Here is a 25,881-nt window from a genome sequence, read left to right as displayed (position 1 = left end):
GATGACAAGCTCATTTTGGTTCAACTTCAGCAACTGTGCATTGCATTGCCATGTAATGTAATGTAATGCAATGCTATCTATCTAGCTCTCCCTCTATACTTCCTTTTGGATAAACAGACATATTAGGCAAGCATTTTGGAGCTTTCACCTAAATAACTACAGGTGGTGAGATAAGCTGCACAATATAATTGACCTTTCAGTATATTGTTGCACACACACCATCTATTTAGCAAATGCCCTTGTTATCAACAGCAGCCTTTTAAACTCACCTGAGCTAACAGGTATGTGAGCTGGTTACTCTGCTGCGCTTAAAATTTCTTTTTTGGTTTGCTACAATGCCTTTTCTGAAACGTTGTCTCCCTCTGCTGGAACACTGACTTCTTTCATTTAATGCCTGCAGACTATAAAAGAGAAACCAACCCAAAAAGTTTGGTTGATTAGTCTGTGGCATTCTTTTAAACTGTTGCTTATGGCGGTCTCTGTGAGCTTCTCAGTGACATTCAGCCATCCAGGTATCCCGCCTGCAGTAGACGGAATGTGGCAATGGAACGCTGGCTGCGCGTGTCATAATAGGCTCTGAGCCTTTATATACCTGCGCACAGCAGCAGCCACCTTCAGTCTGCTGCTGGACAGCCAGCAGCAGCAGCAGCAGGAGAGGTAATTAATCAGCAACCCTCCTGCTAAGGGTAGACAGCTGCTCGTTCCACCCCCCCCCCGCCTTAATTGGTTCTCCTCCCTTCCAACGGTGTTGAGGCGGGTGGGAACAGCCGGGGGTTGAGGGTACTGTGCTAAAAGAGGTGGAGTTATGCAGATCTAAAACGCGTGGATTGCAGCAGCAGCAAGCCGAAAAGTGCAGGCATGTGAGGGATCTAGAGGTTGACAGCATGTCTTCTTAACGGGAGTCCAGGTGGCCATCTCCACAAATGGACTTTTCAGAATCCTTGGGTGGCACCGTAGTCGGAAACCAATTCTGGTTATCGCTTCTCGGCCTTTTGGCTAAGATCAAGTGTAGTATCTGTTCTTATCAGTTTAATATCTGATACGTCCCCTATCTGGGGACCATATATTAAATGGATTTTTAGAACAGGGAGATGGAAAAAGAGCTTGCTCTGTCCACTCCACGCATTGACCTGGTATTGCAGTATCTCCAGGACCGGTGCACCCCTTCTTTAATGCAGTTTCTAAAATCAGAAAGAATTGAATTCAATGCTTTTTGTTCATTTTGCTTGTTTGTCGGATTTTGGGATGGACTCTTTGGCTTTGCTTTTCTTCTCCTCATTGGATTTTTCATGTTAAAAGTTGCAGAAGCCAGATGACAAGCTCATTTTGGTTCAACTTCAGCAACTGTGCATTGCATTGCCATGTAATGTAATGTAATGCAATGCTATCTATCTAGCTCTCCCTCTATACTTCCTTTTGGATAAACAGACATATTAGGCAAGCATTTTGGAGCTTTCACCTAAATAACTACAGGTGGTGAGATAAGCTGCACAATATAATTGACCTTTCAGTATATTGTTGCACACACACCATCTATTTAGCAAATGCCCTTGTTATCAACAGCAGCCTTTTAAACTCACCTGAGCTAACAGGTATGTGAGCTGGTTACTCTGCTGCGCTTAAAATTTCTTTTTTGGTTTGCTACAATGCCTTTTCTGAAACGTTGTCTCCCTCTGCTGGAACACTGACTTCTTTCATTTAATGCCTGCAGACTATAAAAGAGAAACCAACCCAAAAAGTTTGGTTGATTAGTCTGTGGCATTCTTTTAAACTGTTGCTTATGGCGGTCTCTGTGAGCTTCTCAGTGACATTCAGCCATCCAGGTATCCCGCCTGCAGTAGACGGAATGTGGCAATGGAACGCTGGCTGCGCGTGTCATAATAGGCTCTGAGCCTTTATATACCTGCGCACAGCAGCAGCCACCTTCAGTCTGCTGCTGGACAGCCAGCAGCAGCAGCAGCAGGAGAGGTAATTAATCAGCAACCCTCCTGCTAAGGGTAGACAGCTGCTCGTTCCACCCCCCCCCCCCGCCTTAATTGGTTCTCCTTCCTTCCAACGGTGTTGAGGCGGGTGGGAACAGCCGGGGGTTGAGGGTACTGTGCTAAAAGAGGTGGAGTTATGCAGATCTAAAACGCGTGGATTGCAGCAGCAGCAAGCCGAAAAGTGCAGGCATGTGAGGGATCTAGAGGTTGACAGCATGTCTTCTTAACGGGAGTCCAGGTGGCCATCTCCACAAATGGACTTTTCAGAATCCTTGGGTGGCACCGTAGTCGGAAACCAATTCTGCTTATCGCTTCTCGGCCTTTTGGCTAAGATCAAGTGTAGTATCTGTTCTTATCAGTTTAATATCTGATACGTCCCCTATCTGGGGACCATATATTAAATGGATTTTTAGAACAGGGAGATGGAAAAAGAGCTTGCTCTGTCCACTCCACGCATTGACCTGGTATTGCAGTATCTCCAGGACCGGTGCACCCCTTCTTTAATGCAGTTTCTAAAATCAGAAAGTATTGAATTCAATGCTTTTTGTTCATTTTGCTTGTTTGTCGGATTTTGGGATGGACTCTTTGGCTTTGCTTTTCTTCTCCTCATTGGATTTTTCATGTTAAAAGTTGCAGAAGCCAGATGACAAGCTCATTTTGGTTCAACTTCAGCAACTGTGCATTGCATTGCCATGTAATGTAATGTAATGCAATGCTATCTATCTAGCTCTCCCTCTATACTTCCTTTTGGATAAACAGACATATTAGGCAAGCATTTTGGAGCTTTCACCTAAATAACTACAGGTGGTGATATAAGCTGCACAATATAATTGACCTTTCAGTATATTGTTGCACACACACCATCTATTTAGCAAATGCCCTTGTTATCAACAGCAGCCTTTTAAACTCACCTGAGCTAACAGGTATGTGAGCTGGTTACTCTGCTGCGCTTAAAATTTCTTTTTTGGTTTGCTACAATGCCTTTTCTGAAACGTTGTCTCCCTCTGCTGGAACACTGACTTCTTTCATTTAATGCCTGCAGACTATAAAAGAGAAACCAACCCAAAAAGTTTGGTTGATTAGTCTGTGGCATTCTTTTAAACTGTTGCTTATGGCGGTCTCTGTGAGCTTCTCAGTGACATTCAGCCATCCAGGTATCTCGCCTGCAGTAGACGGAATGTGGCAATGGAACGCTGGCTGCGCGTGTCATAATAGGCTCTGAGCCTTTATATACCTGCGCACAGCAGCAGCCACCTTCAGTCTGCTGCTGGACAGCCAGCAGCAGCAGCAGCAGGAGAGGTAATTAATCAGCAACCCTCCTGCTAAGGGTAGACAGCTGCTCGTTCCACCCCCCCCCCCCCCCGCCTTAATTGGTTCTCCTCCCTTCCAACGGTGTTGAGGCGGGTGGGAACAGCCGGGGGTTGAGGGTACTGTGCTAAAAGAGGTGGAGTTATGCAGATCTAAAACGCGTGGATTGCAGCAGCAGCAAGCCGAAAAGTGCAGGCATGTGAGGGATCTAGAGGTTGACAGCATGTCTTCTTAACGGGAGTCCAGGTGGCCATCTCCACAAATGGACTTTTCAGAATCCTTGGGTGGCACCGTAGTCGGAAACCAATTCTGGTTATCGCTTCTCGGCCTTTTGGCTAAGATCAAGTGTAGTATCTGTTCTTATCAGTTTAATATCTGATACGTCCCCTATCTGGGGACCATATATTAAATGGATTTTTAGAACAGGGAGATGGAAAAAGAGCTTGCTCTGTCCACTCCACGCATTGACCTGGTATTGCAGTATCTCCAGGACCGGTGCACCCCTTCTTTAATGCAGTTTCTAAAATCAGAAAGAATTGAATTCAATGCTTTTTGTTCATTTTGCTTGTTTGTCGGATTTTGGGATGGACTCTTTGGCTTTGCTTTTCTTCTCCTCATTGGATTTTTCATGTTAAAAGTTGCAGAAGCCAGATGACAAGCTCATTTTGGTTCAACTTCAGCAACTGTGCATTGCATTGCCATGTAATGTAATGTAATGCAATGCTATCTATCTAGCTCTCCCTCTATACTTCCTTTTGGATAAACAGACATATTAGGCAAGCATTTTGGAGCTTTCACCTAAATAACTACAGGTGGTGAGATAAGCTGCACAATATAATTGACCTTTCAGTATATTGTTGCACACACACCATCTATTTAGCAAATGCCCTTGTTATCAACAGCAGCCTTTTAAACTCACCTGAGCTAACAGGTATGTGAGCTGGTTACTCTGCTGCGCTTAAAATTTCTTTTTTGGTTTGCTACAATGCCTTTTCTGAAACGTTGTCTCCCTCTGCTGGAACACTGACTTCTTTCATTTAATGCCTGCAGACTATAAAAGAGAAACCAACCCAAAAAGTTTGGTTGATTAGTCTGTGGCATTCTTTTAAACTGTTGCTTATGGCGGTCTCTGTGAGCTTCTCAGTGACATTCAGCCATCCAGGTATCCCGCCTGCAGTAGACGGAATGTGGCAATGGAACGCTGGCTGCGCGTGTCATAATAGGCTCTGAGCCTTTATATACCTGCGCACAGCAGCAGCCACCTTCAGTCTGCTGCTGGACAGCCAGCAGCAGCAGCAGCAGGAGAGGTAATTAATCAGCAACCCTCCTGCTAAGGGTAGACAGCTGCTCGTTCCACCCCCCCCCCCCCCCGCCTTAATTGGTTCTCCTCCCTTCCAACGGTGTTGAGGCGGGTGGGAACAGCCGGGGGTTGAGGGTACTGTGCTAAAAGAGGTGGAGTTATGCAGATCTAAAACGCGTGGATTGCAGCAGCAGCAAGCCGAAAAGTGCAGGCATGTGAGGGATCTAGAGGTTGACAGCATGTCTTCTTAACGGGAGTCCAGGTGGCCATCTCCACAAATGGACTTTTCAGAATCCTTGGGTGGCACCGTAGTCGGAAACCAATTCTGGTTATCGCTTCTCGGCCTTTTGGCTAAGATCAAGTGTAGTATCTGTTCTTATCAGTTTAATATCTGATACGTCCCCTATCTGGGGACCATATATTAAATGGATTTTTAGAACAGGGAGATGGAAAAAGAGCTTGCTCTGTCCACTCCACGCATTGACCTGGTATTGCAGTATCTCCAGGACCGGTGCACCCCTTCTTTAATGCAGTTTCTAAAATCAGAAAGAATTGAATTCAATGCTTTTTGTTCATTTTGCTTGTTTGTCGGATTTTGGGATGGACTCTTTGGCTTTGCTTTTCTTCTCCTCATTGGATTTTTCATGTTAAAAGTTGCAGAAGCCAGATGACAAGCTCATTTTGGTTCAACTTCAGCAACTGTGCATTGCATTGCCATGTAATGTAATGTAATGCAATGCTATCTATCTAGCTCTCCCTCTATACTTCCTTTTGGATAAACAGACATATTAGGCAAGCATTTTGGAGCTTTCACCTAAATAACTACAGGTGGTGAGATAAGCTGCACAATATAATTGACCTTTCAGTATATTGTTGCACACACACCATCTATTTAGCAAATGCCCTTGTTATCAACAGCAGCCTTTTAAACTCACCTGAGCTAACAGGTATGTGAGCTGGTTACTCTGCTGCGCTTAAAATTTCTTTTTTGGTTTGCTACAATGCCTTTTCTGAAACGTTGTCTCCCTCTGCTGGAACACTGACTTCTTTCATTTAATGCCTGCAGACTATAAAAGAGAAACCAACCCAAAAAGTTTGGTTGATTAGTCTGTGGCATTCTTTTAAACTGTTGCTTATGGCGGTCTCTGTGAGCTTCTCAGTGACATTCAGCCATCCAGGTATCCCGCCTGCAGTAGACGGAATGTGGCAATGGAACGCTGGCTGCGCGTGTCATAATAGGCTCTGAGCCTTTATATACCTGCGCACAGCAGCAGCCACCTTCAGTCTGCTGCTGGACAGCCAGCAGCAGCAGCAGCAGGAGAGGTAATTAATCAGCAACCCTCCTGCTAAGGGTAGACAGCTGCTCGTTCCACCCCCCCCCCCGCCTTAATTGGTTCTCCTCCCTTCCAACGGTGTTGAGGCGGGTGGGAACAGCCGGGGGTTGAGGGTACTGTGCTAAAAGAGGTGGAGTTATGCAGATCTAAAACGCGTGGATTGCAGCAGCAGCAAGCCGAAAAGTGCAGGCATGTGAGGGATCTAGAGGTTGACAGCATGTCTTCTTAACGGGAGTCCAGGTGGCCATCTCCACAAATGGACTTTTCAGAATCTTTGGGTGGCACCGTAGTCGGAAACCAATTCTGGTTATCGCTTCTCGGCCTTTTGGCTAAGATCAAGTGTAGTATCTGTTCTTATCAGTTTAATATCTGATACGTCCCCTATCTGGGGACCATATATTAAATGGATTTTTAGAACAGGGAGATGGAAAAAGAGCTTGCTCTGTCCACTCCACGCATTGACCTGGTATTGCAGTATCTCCAGGACCGGTGCACCCCTTCTTTAATGCAGTTTCTAAAATCAGAAAGAATTGAATTCAATGCTTTTTGTTCATTTTGCTTGTTTGTCGGATTTTGGGATGGACTCTTTGGCTTTGCTTTTCTTCTCCTCATTGGATTTTTCATGTTAAAAGTTGCAGAAGCCAGATGACAAGCTCATTTTGGTTCAACTTCAGCAACTGTGCATTGCATTGCCATGTAATGTAATGTAATGCAATGCTATCTATCTAGCTCTCCCTCTATACTTCCTTTTGGATAAACAGACATATTAGGCAAGCATTTTGGAGCTTTCACCTAAATAACTACAGGTGGTGAGATAAGCTGCACGATATAATTGACCTTTCAGTATATTGTTGCACACACACCATCTATTTAGCAAATGCCCTTGTTATCAACAGCAGCCTTTTAAACTCACCTGAGCTAACAGGTATGTGAGCTGGTTACTCTGCTGCGCTTAAAATTTCTTTTTTGGTTTGCTACAATGCCTTTTCTGAAACGTTGTCTCCCTCTGCTGGAACACTGACTTCTTTCATTTAATGCCTGCAGACTATAAAAGAGAAACCAACCCAAAAAGTTTGGTTGATTAGTCTGTGGCATTCTTTTAAACTGTTGCTTATGGCGGTCTCTGTGAGCTTCTCAGTGACATTCAGCCATCCAGGTATCCCGCCTGCAGTAGACGGAATGTGGCAATGGAACGCTGGCTGCGCGTGTCATAATAGGCTCTGAGCCTTTATATACCTGCGCACAGCAGCAGCCACCTTCAGTCTGCTGCTGGACAGCCAGCAGCAGCAGCAGCAGGAGAGGTAATTAATCAGCAACCCTCCTGCTAAGGGTAGACAGCTGCTCGTTCCACCCCCCCCCCCGCCTTAATTGGTTCTCCTCCCTTCCAACGGTGTTGAGGCGGGTGGGAACAGCCGGGGGTTGAGGGTACTGTGCTAAAAGAGGTGGAGTTATGCAGATCTAAAACGCGTGGATTGCAGCAGCAGCAAGCCGAAAAGTGCAGGCATGTGAGGGATCTAGAGGTTGACAGCATGTCTTCTTAACGGGAGTCCAGGTGGCCATCTCCACAAATGGACTTTTCAGAATCCTTGGGTGGCACCGTAGTCGGAAACCAATTCTGGTTATCGCTTCTCGGCCTTTTGGCTAAGATCAAGTGTAGTATCTGTTCTTATCAGTTTAATATCTGATACGTCCCCTATCTGGGGACCATATATTAAATGGATTTTTAGAACAGGGAGATGGAAAAAGAGCTTGCTCTGTCCACTCCACGCATTGACCTGGTATTGCAGTATCTCCAGGACCGGTGCACCCCTTCTTTAATGCAGTTTCTAAAATCAGAAAGAATTGAATTCAATGCTTTTTGTTCATTTTGCTTGTTTGTCGGATTTTGGGATGGACTCTTTGGCTTTGCTTTTCTTCTCCTCATTGGATTTTTCATGTTAAAAGTTGCAGAAGCCAGATGACAAGCTCATTTTGGTTCAACTTCAGCAACTGTGCATTGCATTGCCATGTAATGTAATGTAATGCAATGCTATCTATCTAGCTCTCCCTCTATACTTCCTTTTGGATAAACAGACATATTAGGCAAGCATTTTGGAGCTTTCACCTAAATAACTACAGGTGGTGAGATAAGCTGCACAATATAATTGACCTTTCAGTATATTGTTGCACACACACCATCTATTTAGCAAATGCCCTTGTTATCAACAGCAGCATTTTAAACTCACCTGAGCTAACAGGTATGTGAGCTGGTTACTCTGCTGCGCTTAAAATTTCTTTTTTGGTTTGCTACAATGCCTTTTCTGAAACGTTGTCTCCCTCTGCTGGAACACTGACTTCTTTCATTTAATGCCTGCAGACTATAAAAGAGAAACCAACCCAAAAAGTTTGGTTGATTAGTCTGTGGCATTCTTTTAAACTGTTGCTTATGGCGGTCTCTGTGAGCTTCTCAGTGACATTCAGCCATCCAGGTATCCCGCCTGCAGTAGACGGAATGTGGCAATGGAACGCTGGCTGCGCGTGTCATAATAGGCTCTGAGCCTTTATATACCTGCGCACAGCAGCAGCCACCTTCAGTCTGCTGCTGGACAGCCAGCAGCAGCAGCAGCAGGAGAGGTAATTAATCAGCAACCCTCCTGCTAAGGGTAGACAGCTGCTCGTTCCACCCCCCCCCCCGCCTTAATTGGTTCTCCTCCCTTCCAACGGTGTTGAGGCGGGTGGGAACAGCCGGGGGTTGAGGGTACTGTGCTAAAAGAGGTGGAGTTATGCAGATCTAAAACGCGTGGATTGCAGCAGCAGCAAGCCGAAAAGTGCAGGCATGTGAGGGATCTAGAGGTTGACAGCATGTCTTCTTAACGGGAGTCCAGGTGGCCATCTCCACAAATGGACTTTTCAGAATCCTTGGGTGGCACCGTAGTCGGAAACCAATTCTGGTTATCGCTTCTCGGCCTTTTGGCTAAGATCAAGTGTAGTATCTGTTCTTATCAGTTTAATATCTGATACGTCCCCTATCTGGGGACCATATATTAAATGGATTTTTAGAACAGGGAGATGGAAAAAGAGCTTGCTCTGTCCACTCCACGCATTGACCTGGTATTGCAGTATCTCCAGGACCGGTGCACCCCTTCTTTAATGCAGTTTCTAAAATCAGAAAGAATTGAATTCAATGCTTTTTGTTCATTTTGCTTGTTTGTCGGATTTTGGGATGGACTCTTTGGCTTTGCTTTTCTTCTCCTCATTGGATTTTTCATGTTAAAAGTTGCAGAAGCCAGATGACAAGCTCATTTTGGTTCAACTTCAGCAACTGTGCATTGCATTGCCATGTAATGTAATGTAATGCAATGCTATCTATCTAGCTCTCCCTCTATACTTCCTTTTGGATAAACAGACATATTAGGCAAGCATTTTGGAGCTTTCACCTAAATAACTACAGGTGGTGAGATAAGCTGCACAATATAATTGACCTTTCAGTATATTGTTGCACACACACCATCTATTTAGCAAATGCCCTTGTTATCAACAGCAGCCTTTTAAACTCACCTGAGCTAACAGGTATGTGAGCTGGTTACTCTGCTGCGCTTAAAATTTCTTTTTTGGTTTGCTACAATGCCTTTTCTGAAACGTTGTCTCCCTCTGCTGGAACACTGACTTCTTTCATTTAATGCCTGCAGACTATAAAAGAGAAACCAACCCAAAAAGTTTGGTTGATTAGTCTGTGGCATTCTTTTAAACTGTTGCTTATGGCGGTCTCTGTGAGCTTCTCAGTGACATTCAGCCATCCAGGTATCCCGCCTGCAGTAGACGGAATGTGGCAATGGAACGCTGGCTGCGCGTGTCATAATAGGCTCTGAGCCTTTATATACCTGCGCACAGCAGCAGCCACCTTCAGTCTGCTGCTGGACAGCCAGCAGCAGCAGCAGCAGGAGAGGTAATTAATCAGCAACCCTCCTGCTAAGGGTAGACAGCTGCTCGTTCCACCCCCCCCCCCCCCCCCGCCTTAATTGGTTCTCCTCCCTTCCAACGGTGTTGAGGCGGGTGGGAACAGCCGGGGGTTTAGGGTACTGTGCTAAAAGAGGTGGAGTTATGCAGATCTAAAACGCGTGGATTGCAGCAGCAGCAAGCCGAAAAGTGCAGGCATGTGAGGGATCTAGAGGTTGACAGCATGTCTTCTTAACGGGAGTCCAGGTGGCCATCTCCACAAATGGACTTTTCAGAATCCTTGGGTGGCACCGTAGTCGGAAACCAATTCTGGTTATCGCTTCTCGGCCTTTTGGCTAAGATCAAGTGTAGTATCTGTTCTTATCAGTTTAATATCTGATACGTCCCCTATCTGGGGACCATATATTAAATGGATTTTTAGAACAGGGAGATGGAAAAAGAGCTTGCTCTGTCCACTCCACGCATTGACCTGGTATTGCAGTATCTCCAGGACCGGTGCACCCCTTCTTTAATGCAGTTTCTAAAATCAGAAAGAATTGAATTCAATGCTTTTTGTTCATTTTGCTTGTTTGTCGGATTTTGGGATGGACTCTTTGGCTTTGCTTTTCTTCTCCTCATTGGATTTTTCATGTTAAAAGTTGCAGAAGCCAGATGACAAGCTCATTTTGGTTCAACTTCAGCAACTGTGCATTGCATTGCCATGTAATGTAATGTAATGCAATGCTATCTATCTAGCTCTCCCTCTATACTTCCTTTTGGATAAACAGACATATTAGGCAAGCATTTTGGAGCTTTCACCTAAATAACTACAGGTGGTGAGATAAGCTGCACAATATAATTGACCTTTCAGTATATTGTTGCACACACACCATCTATTTAGCAAATGCCCTTGTTATCAACAGCAGCCTTTTAAACTCACCTGAGCTAACAGGTATGTGAGCTGGTTACTCTGCTGCGCTTAAAATTTCTTTTTTGGTTTGCTACAATGCCTTTTCTGAAACGTTGTCTCCCTCTGCTGGAACACTGACTTCTTTCATTTAATGCCTGCAGACTATAAAAGAGAAACCAACCCAAAAAGTTTGGTTGATTAGTCTGTGGCATTCTTTTAAACTGTTGCTTATGGCGGTCTCTGTGAGCTTCTCAGTGACATTCAGCCATCCAGGTATCCCGCCTGCAGTAGACGGAATGTGGCAATGGAACGCTGGCTGCGCGTGTCATAATAGGCTCTGAGCCTTTATATACCTGCGCACAGCAGCAGCCACCTTCAGTCTGCTGCTGGACAGCCAGCAGAAGCAGCAGCAGGAGAGGTAATTAATCAGCAACCCTCCTGCTAAGGGTAGACAGCTGCTCGTTCCACCCCCCCCCCCGCCTTAATTGGTTCTCCTCCCTTCCAACGGTGTTGAGGCGGGTGGGAACAGCCGGGGGTTGAGGGTACTGTGCTAAAAGAGGTGGAGTTATGCAGATCTAAAACGCGTGGATTGCAGCAGCAGCAAGCCGAAAAGTGCAGGCATGTGAGGGATCTAGAGGTTGACAGCATGTCTTCTTAACGGGAGTCCAGGTGGCCATCTCCACAAATGGACTTTTCAGAATCCTTGGGTGGCACCGTAGTCGGAAACCAATTCTGGTTATCGCTTCTCGGCCTTTTGGCTAAGATCAAGTGTAGTATCTGTTCTTATCAGATTAATATCTGATACGTCCCCTATCTGGGGACCATATATTAAATGGATTTTTAGAACAGGGAGATGGAAAAAGAGCTTGCTCTGTCCACTCCACGCATTGACCTGGTATTGCAGTATCTCCAGGACCGGTGCACCCCTTCTTTAATGCAGTTTCTAAAATCAGAAAGAATTGAATTCAATGCTTTTTGTTCATTTTGCTTGTTTGTCGGATTTTGGGATGGACTCTTTGGCTTTGCTTTTCTTCTCCTCATTGGATTTTTCATGTTAAAAGTTGCAGAAGCCAGATGACAAGCTCATTTTGGTTCAACTTCAGCAACTGTGCATTGCATTGCCATGTAATGTAATGTAATGCAATGCTATCTATCTAGCTCTCCCTCTATACTTCCTTTTGGATAAACAGACATATTAGGCAAGCATTTTGGAGCTTTCACCTAAATAACTACAGGTGGTGAGATAAGCTGCACAATATAATTGACCTTTCAGTATATTGTTGCACACACACCATCTATTTAGCAAATGCCCTTGTTATCAACAGCAGCCTTTTAAACTCACCTGAGCTAACAGGTATGTGAGCTGGTTACTCTGCTGCGCTTAAAATTTCTTTTTTGGTTTGCTACAATGCCTTTTCTGAAACGTTGTCTCCCTCTGCTGGAACACTGACTTCTTTCATTTAATGCCTGCAGACTATAAAAGAGAAACCAACCCAAAAAGTTTGGTTGATTAGTCTGTGGCATTCTTTTAAACTGTTGCTTATGGCGGTCTCTGTGAGCTTCTCAGTGACATTCAGCCATCCAGGTATCCCGCCTGCAGTAGACGGAATGTGGCAATGGAACGCTGGCTGCGCATGTCATAATAGGCTCTGAGCCTTTATATACCTGCGCACAGCAGCAGCCACCTTCAGTCTGCTGCTGGACAGCCAGCAGCAGCAGCAGCAGGAGAGGTAATTAATCAGCAACCCTCCTGCTAAGGGTAGACAGCTGCTCGTTCCACCCCCCCCCCCCCCGCCTTAATTGGTTCTCCTCCCTTCCAACGGTGTTGAGGCGGGTGGGAACAGCCGGGGGTTGAGGGTACTGTGCTAAAAGAGGTGGAGTTATGCAGATCTAAAACGCGTGGATTGCAGCAGCAGCAAGCCGAAAAGTGCAGGCATGTGAGGGATCTAGAGGTTGACAGCATGTCTTCTTAACGGGAGTCCAGGTGGCCATCTCCACAAATGGACTTTTCAGAATCCTTGGGTGGCACCGTAGTCGGAAACCAATTCTGGTTATCGCTTCTCGGCCTTTTGGCTAAGATCAAGTGTAGTATCTGTTCTTATCAGTTTAATATCTGATACGTCCCCTATCTGGGGACCATATATTAAATGGATTTTTAGAACAGGGAGATGGAAAAAGAGCTTGCTCTGTCCACTCCACGCATTGACCTGGTATTGCAGTATCTCCAGGACCGGTGCACCCCTTCTTTAATGCAGTTTCTAAAATCAGAAAGAATTGAATTCAATGCTTTTTGTTCATTTTGCTTGTTTGTCGGATTTTGGGATGGACTCTTTGGCTTTGCTTTTCTTCTCCTCATTGGATTTTTCATGTTAAAAGTTGCAGAAGCCAGATGACAAGCTCATTTTGGTTCAACTTCAGCAACTGTGCATTGCATTGCCATGTAATGTAATGTAATGCAATGCTATCTATCTAGCTCTCCCTCTATACTTCCTTTTGGATAAACAGACATATTAGGCAAGCATTTTGGAGCTTTCACCTAAATAACTACAGGTGGTGAGATAAGCTGCACAATATAATTGACCTTTCAGTATATTGTTGCACACACACCATCTATTTAGCAAATGCCCTTGTTATCAACAGCAGCCTTTTAAACTCACCTGAGCTAACAGGTATGTGAGCTGGTTACTCTGCTGCGCTTAAAATTTCTTTTTTGGTTTGCTACAATGCCTTTTCTGAAACGTTGTCTCCCTCTGCTGGAACACTGACTTCTTTCATTTAATGCCTGCAGACTATAAAAGAGAAACCAACCCAAAAAGTTTGGTTGATTAGTCTGTGGCATTCTTTTAAACTGTTGCTTATGGCGGTCTCTGTGAGCTTCTCAGTGACATTCAGCCATCCAGGTATCCCGCCTGCAGTAGACGGAATGTGGCAATGGAACGCTGGCTGCGCGTGTCATAATAGGCTCTGAGCCTTTATATACCTGCGCACAGCAGCAGCCACCTTCAGTCTGCTGCTGGACAGCCAGCAGCAGCAGCAGCAGGAGAGGTAATTAATCAGCAACCCTCCTGCTAAGGGTAGACAGCTGCTCGTTCCACCCCCCCCCCCCCCGCCTTAATTGGTTCTCCTCCCTTCCAACGGTGTTGAGGCGGGTGGGAACAGCCGGGGGTTTAGGGTACTGTGCTAAAAGAGGTGGAGTTATGCAGATCTAAAACGCGTGGATTGCAGCAGCAGCAAGCCGAAAAGTGCAGGCATGTGAGGGATCTAGAGGTTGACAGCATGTCTTCTTAACGGGAGTCCAGGTGGCCATCTCCACAAATGGACTTTTCAGAATCCTTGGGTGGCACCGTAGTCGGAAACCAATTCTGGTTATCGCTTCTCGGCCTTTTGGCTAAGATCAAGTGTAGTATCTGTTCTTATCAGTTTAATATCTGATACGTCCCCTATCTGGGGACCATATATTAAATGGATTTTTAGAACAGGGAGATGGAAAAAGAGCTTGCTCTGTCCACTCCACGCATTGACCTGGTATTGCAGTATCTCCAGGACCGGTGCACCCCTTCTTTAATGCAGTTTCTAAAATCAGAAAGAATTGAATTCAATGCTTTTTGTTCATTTTGCTTGTTTGTCGGATTTTGGGATGGACTCTTTGGCTTTGCTTTTCTTCTCCTCATTGGATTTTTCATGTTAAAAGTTGCAGAAGCCAGATGACAAGCTCATTTTGGTTCAACTTCAGCAACTGTGCATTGCATTGCCATGTAATGTAATGTAATGCAATGCTATCTATCTAGCTCTCCCTCTATACTTCCTTTTGGATAAACAGACATATTAGGCAAGCATTTTGGAGCTTTCACCTAAATAACTACAGGTGGTGAGATAAGCTGCACAATATAATTGACCTTTCAGTATATTGTTGCACACACACCATCTATTTAGCAAATGCCCTTGTTATCAACAGCAGCCTTTTAAACTCACCTGAGCTAACAGGTATGTGAGCTGGTTACTCTGCTGCGCTTAAAATTTCTTTTTTGGTTTGCTACAATGCCTTTTCTGAAACGTTGTCTCCCTCTGCTGGAACACTGACTTCTTTCATTTAATGCCTGCAGACTATAAAAGAGAAACCAACCCAAAAAGTTTGGTTGATTAGTCTGTGGCATTCTTTTAAACTGTTGCTTATGGCGGTCTCTGTGAGCTTCTCAGTGACATTCAGCCATCCAGTTATCCCGCCTGCAGTAGACGGAATGTGGCAATGGAACGCTGGCTGCGCGTGTCATAATAGGCTCTGAGCCTTTATATACCTGCGCACAGCAGCAGCCACCTTCAGTCTGCTGCTGGACAGCCAGCAGCAGCAGCAGCAGGAGAGGTAATTAATCAGCAACCCTCCTGCTAAGGGTAGACAGCTGCTCGTTCCACCCCCCCCCCCCGCCTTAATTGGTTCTCCTCCCTTCCAACGGTGTTGAGGCGGGTGGGAACAGCCGGGGGTTGAGGGTACTGTGCTAAAAGAGGTGGAGTTATGCAGATCTAAAACGCGTGGATTGCAGCAGCAGCAAGCCGAAAAGTGCAGGCATGTGAGGGATCTAGAGGTTGACAGCATGTCTTCTTAACGGGAGTCCAGGTGGCCATCTCCACAAATGGACTTTTCAGAATCCTTGGGTGGCACCGTAGTCGGAAACCAATTCTGGTTATCGCTTCTCGGCCTTTTGGCTAAGATCAAGTGTAGTATCTGTTCTTATCAGATTAATATCTGATACGTCCCCTATCTGGGGACCATATATTAAATGGATTTTTAGAACAGGGAGATGGAAAAAGAGCTTGCTCTGTCCACTCCACGCATTGACCTGGTATTGCAGTATCTCCAGGACCGGTGCACCCCTTCTTTAATGCAGTTTCTAAAATCAGAAAGAATTGAATTCAATGCTTTTTGTTCATTTTGCTTGTTTGTCGGATTTTGGGATGGACTCTTTGGCTTTGCTTTTCTTCTCCTCATTGGATTTTTCATGTTAAAAGTTGCAGAAGCCAGATGACAAGCTCATTTTGGTTCAACTTCAGCAACTGTGCATTGCATTGCCATGTAATGTAATGTAATGCAATGCTATCTATCTAGCTCTCCCTCTATACTTCCTTTTGGATAAACAGACATATTAGGCAAGCATTTTGGAGCTTTCACCTAAATAACTACAGGTGGTGAGATAAGCTGCACAATATAATTGACCTTTCAGTATATTGTTGCACACACACCATCTATTTAGCAAATGCCCTTGTTATCAACAGCAGCCTTTTAAACTCACCTGAGCTAACAGGTATGTGAGCTGGTTACTCTGCTGCGCTTAAAATTTCTTTTTTGGTTTGCTACAATGCCTTTTCTGAAACGTTGTCTCCCTCTGCTGGAACACTGACTTCTTTCATTTAATGCCTGCAGACTATAAAAGAGAAACCAACCCAAAAAGTTTGGTTGATTAGTCTGTGGCATTCTTTTAAACTGTTGCTTATGGCGGTCTCTGTGAGCTTCTCAGTGACATTCAGCCATCCAGGTATCCCGCCTGCAGTAGACGGAATGTGGCAATGGAACGCTGGCTGCGCATGTCATAATAGGCTCTGAGCCTTTATATACCTGCGCACAGCAGCAGCCACCTTCAGTCTGCTGCTGGACAGCCAGCAGCAGCAGCAGGAGAGGTAATTAATCAGCAACCCTCCTGCTAAGGGTAGACAGCTGCTCGTTCCACCCCCCCCCCCCCCGCCTTAATTGGTTCTCCTCCCTTCCAACGGTGTTGAGGCGGGTGGGAACAGCCGGGGGTTGAGGGTACTGTGCTAAAAGAGGTGGAGTTATGCAGATCTAAAACGCGTGGATTGCAGCAGCAGCAAGCCGAAAAGTGCAGGCATGTGAGGGATCTAGAGGTTGACAGCATGTCTTCTTAACGGGAGTCCAGGTGGCCATCTCCACAAATGGACTTTTCAGAATCCTTGGGTGGCACCGTAGTCGGAAACCAATTCTGGTTATCGCTTCTCGGCCTTTTGGCTAAGATCAAGTGTAGTATCTGTTCTTATCAGTTTAATATCTGATACGTCCCCTATCTGGGGACCATATATTAAATGGATTTTTAGAACAGGGAGATGGAAAAAGAGCTTGCTCTGTCCACTCCACGCATTGACCTGGTATTGCAGTATCTCCAGGACCGGTGCACCCCTTCTTTAATGCAGTTTCTAAAATCAGAAAGAATTGAATTCAATGCTTTTTGTTCATTTTGCTTGTTTGTCGGATTTTGGGATGGACTCTTTGGCTTTGCTTTTCTTCTCCTCATTGGATTTTTCATGTTAAATGTTGCAGAAGCCAGATGACAAGCTCATTTTGGTTCAACTTCAGCAACTGTGCATTGCATTGCCATGTAATGTAATGTAATGCAATGCTATCTATCTAGCTCTCCCTCTATACTTCCTTTTGGATAAACAGACATATTAGGCAAGCATTTTGGAGCTTTCACCTAAATAACTACAGGTGGTGAGATAAGCTGCACAATATAATTGACCTTTCAGTATATTGTTGCACACACACCATCTATTTAGCAAATGCCCTTGTTATCAACAGCAGCCTTTTAAACTCACCTGAGCTAACAGGTATGTGAGCTGGTTACTCTGCTGCGCTTAAAATTTCTTTTTTGGTTTGCTACAATGCCTTTTCTGAAACGTTGTCTCCCTCTGCTGGAACACTGACTTCTTTCATTTAATGCCTGCAGACTATAAAAGAGAAACCAACCCAAAAAGTTTGGTTGATTAGTCTGTGGCATTCTTTTAAACTGTTGCTTATGGCGGTCTCTGTGAGCTTCTCAGTGACATTCAGCCATCCAGGTATCCCGCCTGCAGTAGATGGAATGTGGCAATGGAACGCTGGCTGCGCATGTCATAATAGGCTCTGAGCCTTTATATACCTGCGCACAGCAGCAGCCACCTTCAGTCTGCTGCTGGACAGCCAGCAGCAGCAGCAGCAGGAGAGGTAATTAATCAGCAACCCTCCTGCTAAGGGTAGACAGCTGCTCGTTCCACCCTCCCCCCCCGCCTTAATTGGTTCTCCTCCCTTCCAACGGTGTTGAGGCGGGTGGGAACAGCCGGGGGTTGAGGGTACTGTGCTAAAAGAGGTGGAGTTATGCAGATCTAAAACGCGTGGATTGCAGCAGCAGCAAGCCGAAAAGTGCAGGCATGTGAGGGATCTAGAGGTTGACAGCATGTCTTCTTAACGGGAGTCCAGGTGGCCATCTCCACAAATGGACTTTTCAGAATCCTTGGGTGGCACCGTAGTCGGAAACCAATTCTGGTTATCGCTTCTCGGCCTTTTGGCTAAGATCAAGTGTAGTATCTGTTCTTATCAGTTTAATATCTGATACGTCCCCTATCTGGGGACCATATATTAAATGGATTTTTAGAACAGGGAGATGGAAAAAGAGCTTGCTCTGTCCACTCCACGCATTGACCTGGTATTGCAGTATCTCCAGGACCGGTGCACCCCTTCTTTAATGCAGTTTCTAAAATCAGAAAGAATTGAATTCAATGCTTTTTGTTCATTTTGCTTGTTTGTCGGATTTTGGGATGGACTCTTTGGCTTTGCTTTTCTTCTCCTCATTGGATTTTTCATGTTAAAAGTTGCAGAAGCCAGATGACAAGCTCATTTTGGTTCAACTTCAGCAACTGTGCATTGCATTGCCATGTAATGTAATGTAATGCAATGCTATCTATCTAGCTCTCCCTCTATACTTCCTTTTGGATAAACAGACATATTAGGCAAGCATTTTGGAGCTTTCACCTAAATAACTACAGGTGGTGAGATAAGCTGCACAATATAATTGACCTTTCAGTATATTGTTGCACACACACCATCTATTTAGCAAATGCCCTTGTTATCAACAGCAGCCTTTTAAACTCACCTGAGCTAACAGGTATGTGAGCTGGTTACTCTGCTGCGCTTAAAATTTCTTTTTTGGTTTGCTACAATGCCTTTTCTGAAACGTTGTCTCCCTCTGCTGGAACACTGACTTCTTTCATTTAATGCCTGCAGACTATAAAAGAGAAACCAACCCAAAAAGTTTGGTTGATTAGTCTGTGGCATTCTTTTAAACTGTTGCTTATGGCGGTCTCTGTGAGCTTCTCAGTGACATTCAGCCATCCAGGTATCCCGCCTGCAGTAGACGGAATGTGGCAATGGAACGCTGGCTGCGCGTGTCATAATAGGCTCTGAGCCTTTATATACCTGCGCACAGCAGCAGCCACCTTCAGTCTGCTGCTGGACAGCCAGCAGCAGCAGCAGCAGGAGAGGTAATTAATCAGCAACCCTCCTGCTAAGGGTAGACAGCTGCTCGTTCCACCCCCCCCCCCCCCCCGCCTTAATTGGTTCTCCTCCCTTCCAACGGTGTTGAGGCGGGTGGGAACAGCCGGGGGTTTAGGGTACTGTGCTAAAAGAGGTGGAGTTATGCAGATCTAAAACGCGTGGATTGCAGCAGCAGCAAGCCGAAAAGTGCAGGCATGTGAGGGATCTAGAGGTTGACAGCATGTCTTCTTAACGGGAGTCCAGGTGGCCATCTCCACAAATGGACTTTTCAGAATCCTTGGGTGGCACCGTAGTCGGAAACCAATTCTGGTTATCGCTTCTCGGCCTTTTGGCTAAGATCAAGTGTAGTATCTGTTCTTATCAGTTTAATATCTGATACGTCCCCTATCTGGGGACCATATATTAAATGGATTTTTAGAACAGGGAGATGGAAAAAGAGCTTGCTCTGTCCACTCCACGCATTGACCTGGTATTGCAGTATCTCCAGGACCGGTGCACCCCTTCTTTAATGCAGTTTCTAAAATCAGAAAGAATTGAATTCAATGCTTTTTGTTCATTTTGCTTGTTTGTCGGATTTTGGGATGGACTCTTTGGCTTTGCTTTTCTTCTCCTCATTGGATTTTTCATGTTAAAAGTTGCAGAAGCCAGATGACAAGCTCATTTTGGTTCAACTTCAGCAACTGTGCATTGCATTGCCATGTAATGTAATGTAATGCAATGCTATCTATCTAGCTCTCCCTCTATACTTCCTTTTGGATAAACAGACATATTAGGCAAGCATTTTGGAGCTTTCACCTAAATAACTACAGGTGGTGAGATAAGCTGCACAATATAATTGACCTTTCAGTATATTGTTGCACACACACCATCTATTTAGCAAATGCCCTTGTTATCAACAGCAGCCTTTTAAACTCACCTGAGCTAACAGGTATGTGAGCTGGTTACTCTGCTGCGCTTAAAATTTCTTTTTTGGTTTGCTACAATGCCTTTTCTGAAACGTTGTCTCCCTCTGCTGGAACACTGACTTCTTTCATTTAATGCCTGCAGACTATAAAAGAGAAACCAACCCAAAAAGTTTGGTTGATTAGTCTGTGGCATTCTTTTAAACTGTTGCTTATGGCGGTCTCTGTGAGCTTCTCAGTGACATTCAGCCATCCAGGTATCCCGCCTGCAGTAGACGGAATGTGGCAATGGAACGCTGGCTGCGCGTGTCATAATAGGCTCTGAGCCTTTATATACCTGCGCACAGCAGCAGCCACCTTCAGTCTGCTGCTGGACAGCCAGCAGCAGCAGCAGCAGCAGCAGGAGAGGTAATTAATCAGCAACCCTCCTGCTAAGGGTAGACAGCTGCTCGTTCCACCCCCCCCCCCCCCGCCTTAATTGGTTCTCCTCCCTTCCAACGGTGTTGAGGCGGGTGGGAACAGCCGGGGGTTGAGGGTACTGTGCTAAAAGAGGTGGAGTTATGCAGATCTAAAACGCGTGGATTGCAGCAGCAGCAAGCCGAAAAGTGCAGGCATGTGAGGGATCTAGAGGTTGACAGCATGTCTTCTTAACGGGAGTCCAGGTGGCCATCTCCACAAATGGACTTTTCAGAATCCTTGGGTGGCACCGTAGTCGGAAACCAATTCTGGTTATCGCTTCTCGGCCTTTTGGCTAAGATCAAGTGTAGTATCTGTTCTTATCAGTTTAATATCTGATACGTCCCCTATCTGGGGACCATATATTAAATGGATTTTTAGAACAGGGAGATGGAAAAAGAGCTTGCTCTGTCCACTCCACGCATTGACCTGGTATTGCAGTATCTCCAGGACCGGTGCACCCCTTCTTTAATGCAGTTTCTAAAATCAGAAAGAATTGAATTCAATGCTTTTTGTTCATTTTGCTTGTTTGTCGGATTTTGGGATGGACTCTTTGGCTTTGCTTTTCTTCTCCTCATTGGATTTTTCATGTTAAATGTTGCAGAAGCCAGATGACAAGCTCATTTTGGTTCAACTTCAGCAACTGTGCATTGCATTGCCATGTAATGTAATGTAATGCAATGCTATCTATCTAGCTCTCCCTCTATACTTCCTTTTGGATAAACAGACATATTAGGCAAGCATTTTGGAGCTTTCACCTAAATAACTACAGGTGGTGAGATAAGCTGCACAATATAATTGACCTTTCAGTATATTGTTGCACACACACCATCTATTTAGCAAATGCCCTTGTTATCAACAGCAGCCTTTTAAACTCACCTGAGCTAACAGGTATGTGAGCTGGTTACTCTGCTGCGCTTAAAATTTCTTTTTTGGTTTGCTACAATGCCTTTTCTGAAACGTTGTCTCCCTCTGCTGGAACACTGACTTCTTTCATTTAATGCCTGCAGACTATAAAAGAGAAACCAACCCAAAAAGTTTGGTTGATTAGTCTGTGGCATTCTTTTAAACTGTTGCTTATGGCGGTCTCTGTGAGCTTCTCAGTGACATTCAGCCATCCAGGTATCCCGCCTGCAGTAGACGGAATGTGGCAATGGAACGCTGGCTGCGCATGTCATAATAGGCTCTGAGCCTTTATATACCTGCGCACAGCAGCAGCCACCTTCAGTCTGCTGCTGGACAGCCAGCAGCAGCAGCAGCAGGAGAGGTAATTAATCAGCAACCCTCCTGCTAAGGGTAGACAGCTGCTCGTTCCACCCTCCCCCCCCGCCTTAATTGGTTCTCCTCCCTTCCAACGGTGTTGAGGCGGGTGGGAACAGCCGGGGGTTGAGGGTACTGTGCTAAAAGAGGTGGAGTTATGCAGATCTAAAACGCGTGGATTGCAGCAGCAGCAAGCCGAAAAGTGCAGGCATGTGAGGGATCTAGAGGTTGACAGCATGTCTTCTTAACGGGAGTCCAGGTGGCCATCTCCACAAATGGACTTTTCAGAATCCTTGGGTGGCACCGTAGTCGGAAACCAATTCTGGTTATCGCTTCTCGGCCTTTTGGCTAAGATCAAGTGTAGTATCTGTTCTTATCAGTTTAATATCTGATACGTCCCCTATCTGGGGACCATATATTAAATGGATTTTTAGAACAGGGAGATGGAAAAAGAGCTTGCTCTGTCCACTCCACGCATTGACCTGGTATTGCAGTATCTCCAGGACCGGTGCACCCCTTCTTTAATGCAGTTTCTAAAATCAGAAAGAATTGAATTCAATGCTTTTTGTTCATTTTGCTTGTTTGTCGGATTTTGGGATGGACTCTTTGGCTTTGCTTTTCTTCTCCTCATTGGATTTTTCATGTTAAAAGTTGCAGAAGCCAGATGACAAGCTCATTTTGGTTCAACTTCAGCAACTGTGCATTGCATTGCCATGTAATGTAATGTAATGCAATGCTATCTATCTAGCTCTCCCTCTATACTTCCTTTTGGATAAACAGACATATTAGGCAAGCATTTTGGAGCTTTCACCTAAATAACTACAGGTGGTGAGATAAGCTGCACAATATAATTGACCTTTCAGTATATTGTTGCACACACACCATCTATTTAGCAAATGCCCTTGTTATCAACAGCAGCCTTTTAAACTCACCTGAGCTAACAGGTATGTGAGCTGGTTACTCTGCTGCGCTTAAAATTTCTTTTTTGGTTTGCTACAATGCCTTTTCTGAAACGTTGTCTCCCTCTGCTGGAACACTGACTTCTTTCATTTAATGCCTGCAGACTATAAAAGAGAAACCAACCCAAAAAGTTTGGTTGATTAGTCTGTGGCATTCTTTTAAACTGTTGCTTATGGCGGTCTCTGTGAGCTTCTCAGTGACATTCAGCCATCCAGGTATCCCGCCTGCAGTAGACGGAATGTGGCAATGGAACGCTGGCTGCGCGTGTCATAATAGGCTCTGAGCCTTTATATACCTGCGCACAGCAGCAGCCACCTTCAGTCTGCTGCTGGACAGCCAGCAGCAGCAGCAGCAGGAGAGGTAATTAATCAGCAACCCTCCTGCTAAGGGTAGACAGCTGCTCGTTCCACCCCCCCCCCCCCCGCCTTAATTGGTTCTCCTCCCTTCCAACGGTGTTGAGGCGGGTGGGAACAGCCGGGGGTTTAGGGTACTGTGCTAAAAGAGGTGGAGTTATGCAGATCTAAAACACGTGGATTGCAGCAGCAGCAAGCCGAAAAGTGCAGGCATGTGAGGGATCTAGAGGTTGACAGCATGTCTTCTTAACGGGAGTCCAGGTGGCCATCTCCACAAATGGACTTTTCAGAATCCTTGGGTGGCACCGTAGTCGGAAACCAATTCTGGTTATCGCTTCTCGGCCTTTTGGCTAAGATCAAGTGTAGTATCTGTTCTTATCAGTTTAATATCTGATACGTCCCCTATCTGGGGACCATATATTAAATGGATTTTTAGAACAGGGAGATGGAAAAAGAGCTTGCTCTGTCCACTCCACGCATTGACCTGGTATTGCAGTATCTCCAGGACCGGTGCACCCCTTCTTTAATGCAGTTTCTAAAATCAGAAAGAATTGAATTCAATGCTTTTTGTTCATTTTGCTTGTTTGTCGGATTTTGGGATGGACTCTTTGGCTTTGCTTTTCTTCTCCTCATTGGATTTTTCATGTTAAAAGTTGCAGAAGCCAGATGACAAGCTCATTTTGGTTCAACTTCAGCAACTGTGCATTGCATTGCCATGTAATGTAATGTAATGCAATGCTATCTATCTAGCTCTCCCTCTATACTTCCTTTTGGATAAACAGACATATTAGGCAAGCATTTTGGAGCTTTCACCTAAATAACTACAGGTGGTGAGATAAGCTGCACAATATAATTGACCTTTCAGTATATTGTTGCACACACACCATCTATTTAGCAAATGCCCTTGTTATCAACAGCAGCCTTTTAAACTCACCTGAGCTAACAGGTATGTGAGCTGGTTACTCTGCTGCGCTTAAAATTTCTTTTTTGGTTTGCTACAATGCCTTTTCTGAAACGTTGTCTCCCTCTGCTGGAACACTGACTTCTTTCATTTAATGCCTGCAGACTATAAAAGAGAAACCAACCCAAAAAGTTTGGTTGATTAGTCTGTGGCATTCTTTTAAACTGTTGCTTATGGCGGTCTCTGTGAGCTTCTCAGTGACATTCAGCCATCCAGGTATCCCGCCTGCAGTAGACGGAATGTGGCAATGGAACGCTGGCTGCGCGTGTCATAATAGGCTCTGAGCCTTTATATACCTGCGCACAGCAGCAGCCACCTTCAGTCTGCTGCTGGACAGCCAGCAGCAGCAGCAGCAGGAGAGGTAATTAATCAGCAACCCTCCTGCTAAGGGTAGACAGCTGCTCGTTCCACCCCCCCCCCCGCCTTAATTGGTTCTCCTCCCTTCCAACGGTGTTGAGGCGGGTGGGAACAGCCGGGGGTTGAGGGTACTGTGCTAAAAGAGGTGGAGTTATGCAGATCTAAAACGCGTGGATTGCAGCAGCAAGCCGAAAAGTGCAGGCATGTGAGGGATCTAGAGGTTGACAGCATGTCTTCTTAACGGGAGTCCAGGTGGCCATCTCCACAAATGGACTTTTCAGAATCCTTGGGTGGCACCGTAGTCGGAAACCAATTCTGGTTATCGCTTCTCGGCCTTTTGGCTAAGATCAAGTGTAGTATCTGTTCTTATCAGATTAATATCTGATACGTCCCCTATCTGGGGACCATATATTAAATGGATTTTTAGAACAGGGAGATGGAAAAAGAGCTTGCTCTGTCCACTCCACGCATTGACCTGGTATTGCAGTATCTCCAGGACCGGTGCACCCCTTCTTTAATGCAGTTTCTAAAATCAGAAAGAATTGAATTCAATGCTTTTTGTTCATTTTGCTTGTTTGTCGGATTTTGGGATGGACTCTTTGGCTTTGCTTTTCTTCTCCTCATTGGATTTTTCATGTTAAAAGTTGCAGAAGCCAGATGACAAGCTCATTTTGGTTCAACTTCAGCAACTGTGCATTGCATTGCCATGTAATGTAATGTAATGCAATGCTATCTATCTAGCTCTCCCTCTATACTTCCTTTTGGATAAACAGACATATTAGGCAAGCATTTTGGAGCTTTCACCTAAATAACTACAGGTGGTGAGATAAGCTGCACAATATAATTGACCTTTCAGTATATTGTTGCACACACACCATCTATTTAGCAAATGCCCTTGTTATCAACAGCAGCCTTTTAAACTCACCTGAGCTAACAGGTATGTGAGCTGGTTACTCTGCTGCGCTTAAAATTTCTTTTTTGGTTTGCTACAATGCCTTTTCTGAAACGTTGTCTCCCTCTGCTGGAACACTGACTTCTTTCATTTAATGCCTGCAGACTATAAAAGAGAAACCAACCCAAAAAGTTTGGTTGATTAGTCTGTGGCATTCTTTTAAACTGTTGCTTATGGCGGTCTCTGTGAGCTTCTCAGTGACATTCAGCCATCCAGGTATCCCGCCTGCAGTAGACGGAATGTGGCAATGGAACGCTGGCTGCGCATGTCATAATAGGCTCTGAGCCTTTATATACCTGCGCACAGCAGCAGCCACCTTCAGTCTGCTGCTGGACAGCCAGCAGCAGCAGCAGCAGGAGAGGTAATTAATCAGCAACCCTCCTGCTAAGGGTAGACAGCTGCTCGTTCCACCCCCCCCCCCCCCCCCCGCCTTAATTGGTTCTCCTCCCTTCCAACGGTGTTGAGGCGGGTGGGAACAGCCGGGGGTTGAGGGTACTGTGCTAAAAGAGGTGGAGTTATGCAGATCTAAAACGCGTGGATTGCAGCAGCAGCAAGCCGAAAAGTGCAGGCATGTGAGGGATCTAGAGGTTGACAGCATGTCTTCTTAACGGGAGTCCAGG

The 25,881-nt window shown here is 45.3% G+C and overlaps 19 non-coding genes across 19 annotated transcripts; all 19 read left to right on the top strand.

Moving 5' to 3' along the window:
* Positions 1-976: 976 nt before the first annotated feature.
* Positions 977-1,167, top strand: LOC141187817 (U2 spliceosomal RNA). Its single transcript, XR_012261966.1, has one exon. It is a non-coding gene; the product is annotated as a U2 spliceosomal RNA (small nuclear RNA).
* Positions 1,168-2,289: 1,122 nt separating this feature from the next.
* LOC141187815 (U2 spliceosomal RNA) lies at positions 2,290-2,480 on the top strand. The gene has a single exon (XR_012261965.1). It is a non-coding gene; the product is annotated as a U2 spliceosomal RNA (small nuclear RNA).
* Positions 2,481-3,605: 1,125 nt separating this feature from the next.
* Positions 3,606-3,796, top strand: LOC141187814 (U2 spliceosomal RNA). Its single transcript, XR_012261964.1, has one exon. It is a non-coding gene; the product is annotated as a U2 spliceosomal RNA (small nuclear RNA).
* A 1,125-nt stretch (positions 3,797-4,921) lies between these two features.
* LOC141187813 (U2 spliceosomal RNA) lies at positions 4,922-5,112 on the top strand. The gene has a single exon (XR_012261963.1). It is a non-coding gene; the product is annotated as a U2 spliceosomal RNA (small nuclear RNA).
* A 1,121-nt stretch (positions 5,113-6,233) lies between these two features.
* On the top strand, positions 6,234-6,424 carry LOC141187812 (U2 spliceosomal RNA). Its single transcript, XR_012261962.1, has one exon. It is a non-coding gene; the product is annotated as a U2 spliceosomal RNA (small nuclear RNA).
* Positions 6,425-7,545: 1,121 nt separating this feature from the next.
* LOC141187811 (U2 spliceosomal RNA) lies at positions 7,546-7,736 on the top strand. Its single transcript, XR_012261961.1, has one exon. It is a non-coding gene; the product is annotated as a U2 spliceosomal RNA (small nuclear RNA).
* Positions 7,737-8,857: 1,121 nt separating this feature from the next.
* LOC141187810 (U2 spliceosomal RNA) lies at positions 8,858-9,048 on the top strand. Its single transcript, XR_012261960.1, has one exon. It is a non-coding gene; the product is annotated as a U2 spliceosomal RNA (small nuclear RNA).
* Positions 9,049-10,175: 1,127 nt separating this feature from the next.
* On the top strand, positions 10,176-10,366 carry LOC141187809 (U2 spliceosomal RNA). The gene has a single exon (XR_012261959.1). It is a non-coding gene; the product is annotated as a U2 spliceosomal RNA (small nuclear RNA).
* A 1,121-nt stretch (positions 10,367-11,487) lies between these two features.
* LOC141184397 (U2 spliceosomal RNA) lies at positions 11,488-11,678 on the top strand. The gene has a single exon (XR_012259156.1). It is a non-coding gene; the product is annotated as a U2 spliceosomal RNA (small nuclear RNA).
* Positions 11,679-12,802: 1,124 nt separating this feature from the next.
* On the top strand, positions 12,803-12,993 carry LOC141187808 (U2 spliceosomal RNA). Its single transcript, XR_012261958.1, has one exon. It is a non-coding gene; the product is annotated as a U2 spliceosomal RNA (small nuclear RNA).
* A 1,124-nt stretch (positions 12,994-14,117) lies between these two features.
* On the top strand, positions 14,118-14,308 carry LOC141187807 (U2 spliceosomal RNA). The gene has a single exon (XR_012261957.1). It is a non-coding gene; the product is annotated as a U2 spliceosomal RNA (small nuclear RNA).
* Positions 14,309-15,430: 1,122 nt separating this feature from the next.
* LOC141184396 (U2 spliceosomal RNA) lies at positions 15,431-15,621 on the top strand. The gene has a single exon (XR_012259155.1). It is a non-coding gene; the product is annotated as a U2 spliceosomal RNA (small nuclear RNA).
* A 1,121-nt stretch (positions 15,622-16,742) lies between these two features.
* Positions 16,743-16,933, top strand: LOC141187804 (U2 spliceosomal RNA). Its single transcript, XR_012261955.1, has one exon. It is a non-coding gene; the product is annotated as a U2 spliceosomal RNA (small nuclear RNA).
* Positions 16,934-18,055: 1,122 nt separating this feature from the next.
* LOC141187803 (U2 spliceosomal RNA) lies at positions 18,056-18,246 on the top strand. Its single transcript, XR_012261954.1, has one exon. It is a non-coding gene; the product is annotated as a U2 spliceosomal RNA (small nuclear RNA).
* Positions 18,247-19,372: 1,126 nt separating this feature from the next.
* On the top strand, positions 19,373-19,563 carry LOC141187802 (U2 spliceosomal RNA). The gene has a single exon (XR_012261953.1). It is a non-coding gene; the product is annotated as a U2 spliceosomal RNA (small nuclear RNA).
* Positions 19,564-20,693: 1,130 nt separating this feature from the next.
* On the top strand, positions 20,694-20,884 carry LOC141187801 (U2 spliceosomal RNA). The gene has a single exon (XR_012261952.1). It is a non-coding gene; the product is annotated as a U2 spliceosomal RNA (small nuclear RNA).
* Positions 20,885-22,006: 1,122 nt separating this feature from the next.
* LOC141187800 (U2 spliceosomal RNA) lies at positions 22,007-22,197 on the top strand. Its single transcript, XR_012261951.1, has one exon. It is a non-coding gene; the product is annotated as a U2 spliceosomal RNA (small nuclear RNA).
* Positions 22,198-23,321: 1,124 nt separating this feature from the next.
* LOC141187799 (U2 spliceosomal RNA) lies at positions 23,322-23,512 on the top strand. The gene has a single exon (XR_012261950.1). It is a non-coding gene; the product is annotated as a U2 spliceosomal RNA (small nuclear RNA).
* Positions 23,513-24,630: 1,118 nt separating this feature from the next.
* LOC141184393 (U2 spliceosomal RNA) lies at positions 24,631-24,821 on the top strand. Its single transcript, XR_012259153.1, has one exon. It is a non-coding gene; the product is annotated as a U2 spliceosomal RNA (small nuclear RNA).
* The last annotated feature ends 1,060 nt before the right edge of the window (positions 24,822-25,881 follow it).

The sequence above is a fragment of the Phyllobates terribilis genome, unplaced genomic scaffold (assembly GCF_046119375.1).
Source record: "Phyllobates terribilis strain yellow unplaced genomic scaffold, ASM4611937v1 Scaffold_40__1_contigs__length_11209783, whole genome shotgun sequence".
Taxonomy (NCBI): Eukaryota; Metazoa; Chordata; class Amphibia; order Anura; family Dendrobatidae; genus Phyllobates; species Phyllobates terribilis.
This window is presented reverse-complemented; position numbering and strand designations above follow the sequence as displayed.